General features: G+C 34.2%; 1 pseudogene; it reads left to right on the forward strand.

Moving 5' to 3' along the window:
- Positions 1-2137: 2137 nt before the first annotated feature.
- On the forward strand, positions 2138-3542 carry LOC134260959 (proton-coupled folate transporter-like; annotated as a pseudogene).
- The last annotated feature ends 719 nt before the right edge of the window (positions 3543-4261 follow it).

A 4261-nucleotide genomic window follows, 5' to 3' on the forward strand; every position in this document is an offset into this window, starting at 1 on the left:
TTGCATTTTGATTTTTTTCCTACTACATGTACATTTAATTTACTTGATTTACATTTATTTAATATAAATTCCGGCAATATTACATGCATTAATTTACCTTCCATTTTTAAGACAGATCAAATACCATGTACATGTATATTTCGAAGTGACTTTACCGTCTGATTAACTATTTCTTAATGCTATACCTTATTTATATATATCTTATATTATCTCTTAGCACAATCTTGGTACTAGTTTGACAACGAGATTTGACTATCGGAACTTTTTTTAATTTTAAAAAAGAACATTTCGTTACTTGTCATGTGTAACGCAATTATCTTATAATCAGTCTTAAATGAAATATATACACTGTTATAATTGGGTTTCATAAAGAAATATAATAGATAAGTAGCACTGCAAACACCACATTGACGAGTTAAGAAGCATTCAATACTTGACATTATTTTATAAATTTGTACAAGTCATTTCAATATAATATTTATAACTAAATATAGTGGAGGACATTTAAGGATATCTCGTCTTTTGTGTTTGCTTTTGGTAGAAAGATAGATAATAAATAAATTCCCTTGGATACAAACGCTAACTTTTATAAAACAACGTTATGGTTAATAAAACCTTAACTTTCTATGGCAGTGACGTAGCATCGTTTTTTTTTTTCATTTTGAAAAGGGGGGGGAGGGTGGCGAGAAAATTTTTTTTCATTCATCTGAAAAAATTGTAAGTAGACAAGCAAAAAAAAAAAAAAAAAAAGGCCCGAACGCAAAAATCCTATTTCGAGGTGAAGGGGGTGGGTGGGGGTTAGAGGCTAACTTTTTCAATTGCAAACTTCTTTCAGTACCAAGAAACCAATCTTTCAGTAAACAATAGTGAAAGAAATATTGGGAAAAAAGTGGAGGGTTAGCCCCCCTGCCCCCACCCCCCCAATGTTGCTACGTGCCTTTTTTTGTATCGATATAATTTAGGTAAGGTTCAAGTGCGTTTCTGAAAATGATTGTATTGGAAACCATGTTACATGCTGTACCACGTTCAACGTCTTCTAAGAAGATAGTAGTTTATGATGAATGTTCAAATCGAATGTCTTATTCAGAAAACATATATTTCCTTATACTGCATGTATCACTTAACTAAGATCGTAAGATTACCATAGCCTTTCATTATTTATTACCCTCGACAGTCTTAAAAGAAAAATGTACAAATTATTTCTTTTCATCATTCTTAGTGATAATTTCCTGAATAGAATGTTTTTTTCAATTGAGATTTATATGCTAGATATTTCTTGCTGACATAAAAGGAATGAAAAGACAAAAATAAACCTTAAGTGACCTAATTTTCTTTTACTCACTGATGGTCCAACAACGGCGATTCAGTTACAAATTTAATAATGCTGTTAATTTTTTTTCAAGAATTAGTAACTATATCCGTTGGGAGATGGTGTAACGGCTCATGCGGACATATTTAAAATCCCTTTAGTTAAGAATACTTTGTTGCAAGGTCGGTAAAAGTTGACCAAGTTGATCTTGAGAAGAAAATGAAAATATGAGAACGTTTACAACAACGACAACGACAATGACAGTCAGTAGACAAATTTAGTTTTGGTCAGAAAAATTCACTTTAGCCCTTGGCTTGGCTGAGTTAAAAAGAGTGAAAGATAAACGTGACCTGTTTCATGTATAAATCAATATATAAGATATAAAATATAAGAAAAAATTGAAAATAATTAAGGTCTTCATTAGAAATTCATGTTTTTCAAAATTTCGAATTACACTGAAATAGAAGTGACTGGCATTAGAATAATGATGAAACATGTGTAGATAACGAACAGTATTCAAGATCAAAAGTACTATAAACAATACAAAATAGGAGCAGAGGAAACATCAGATGTGGGATCAGGTGCTATTGAGGAGTAAGCATTTCCTGCCAACTGGTCACACCCGCCATGTGCTTTTTGTCATGCTCGGGAAATAACGGGAAAAATCCGTCGTCAATTCATTGTATAAATAATAGACTTAAAAATGATGATCTAAATGATCTTGGATGTTTTTGAATCTAAAGAATTTATTATTTTTTTCAGAAAAGGCTGCCGCCATCTCGTCCATGTCTTGACTACCCTTTTTGTAATATTTTTGTATGGGAAAAAATGTCGCCAGAGGAGTTAAATTTAATCACCGTAAACATCGTGTTCTTTGTATACAAGATTGGAGAATCCATGCTAGACACGACAACAAAACCATACTTAGTCAGTGCAGTGTGTTACGACACCTCTCTATATAAACAATCTCCAAACATAACCTGCAAAGAACTAGAGAAAAACGCGGAACTTGAAGATCACATGCAAAGCCTGTCGGGAAATTATTTGATTTACTACAGATTGCTTTTAAATATTCCCGCCATTCCTTTAGCTCTTCTTTGTGGATCATACAGTGATCGATATGGAAGAAAAATACCCATCTTCCTTCCAAGTTTAGGCAGTGTTTTCGCAGCCGTGTTTTACATACTCAGCGATTTGGTGCCTATGTACAGGATACCTCTTTTATTTTTTGGCCTCGGACTTCAAGGACTTTTCGGGAAAAGCTCGGTTATAACGATGGCTGTTAATAGCATGGTTTGTGATATTTCACTACATGGAAATCGAACAAAGACCCTTAGCATTCTTTTAGCTATGAACTTCCTTGGTGTGTGTATGGGATCTCTACTTTCCGGAATAATACAAAGCCTGTTTGATCTAAGTGTTACATTCGTTTGTGTCACAATACTTCATGGAATGTCCATTTTGTTTACCATTTTTTTAATTGATGAAACAGTAGATTCATACCAAGAGCAGAAATCAAAAGAAAAGAAATGCGAAGTGTGTGAAATTTTTCGGCCATCGAATTTTAAAGAGGCAATAACTGTTGTAACAAGACGTAGGTTTTTAAACGATAGAAAAATGATCATTGCACTTCTGGTAATTTGTTTGGTGACCCAGGTCTGCAGGACAGGGGAGGGTGACATTAATCTTCTCTTTATAACGAGGCGACCGCTCAGTTGGCCAAAACCTTGGTATGGATACCTGTTGTCTTTAGAGTACGCCGTTAAGGGTGTGTGTCTATTTCTTTTTCTTCCGCTCTCTCTCCAACAAGCTAATGCTTCCTGATGTCACAATAGTCATGCTGGGAATTTTATGTAAATTAGTTCGTTTGGTGTGGGCGGGATTCTGCAATACTACCTGGATGGTGTTTGTTTCGGTTGCCATAGGAGCTATGGCTGGAATGTCAACTTCCGCTCTGCGTTCATTGGCTAGTAAAGCCGTTGACGTAGATGAAGCGGGAAAGTTATTTGCCATACTTACCGCCGCAGAAACTTCAAGTAAATTTTTGGGATCACTTATATTTTTGAACATATATGGTGTCACTGCACATATTTTTCCTGGAATGGCTTTTTTAATTGAAGCTTTTGTATATTTATGTCTGTTAATGGTTTTATTTGTAATGTTCAGGCCACTGAAGAAGCTACAATCAAGTGTATTAAGGCATATTTCTCACTCAAACTATTGCTCATATTGAAGATTTAAGATAAAAACAGTATATTTCGACATTGTATGATCAAACACAAGTCCAAAGAGGTAACGACAACAAAAATATTCTTTGGTGTTTCATCTCATATTTATTATTTATTTTTATTGTAGTACAATGATTAATTGAAAGTCGACCGTATGTTTTCTGCATAAAATTCTAATGCCCAAGCTCATTCTTTTTCTTTGTTTATTGTTTAACGTCCCTCTTGAGCATTTTTCATCAGTATGGAAACGCCACTTGCCAATAGAGGGCAGTTGATACCATTGCTCTACACTTAGTGACATTAGGCAGTGGAGACTCTTTTTTAATTTGTACCAATACCTACTGCGTCACAGATCCTCACTTTATATACGCTGCCGTAGTGGATTCGAACCCACGACGTAAGGATCACGTTCTTTTTCAGCGACTCTAGAGCAGACGCTTTAATGGATGCGGCAACACGCGTGTAATATATGACTAGTTTAAAAAAAATGGGAAGAGAGTTGATTCAAGAAAAGGCATTTTCTGTATCAAATCAGATTCAGTCTCAAAAGATTAAACTTTCAGTAGAACAAAATGTGTATGTTGCTTTTCAAAAAAAAAAAAAAAAAAAAAAGCTAACATACTTTTAACGAAAATTATATCCCTTTAGATGTAGACAATTTTTATGTCTTTTGATTGGATTTTACAGCCTGTATTGAGTTACTATTGGTGTAATTATCTTTGCA

The sequence above is a fragment of the Saccostrea cucullata genome, unplaced genomic scaffold, assembly GCF_032062105.1.
Source record: "Saccostrea cucullata isolate Sc308-1 unplaced genomic scaffold, CSIRO_AGI_Scuc_v1 ctg18703, whole genome shotgun sequence".
NCBI lineage: Eukaryota > Metazoa > Mollusca > Bivalvia > Ostreida > Ostreidae > Saccostrea > Saccostrea cuccullata.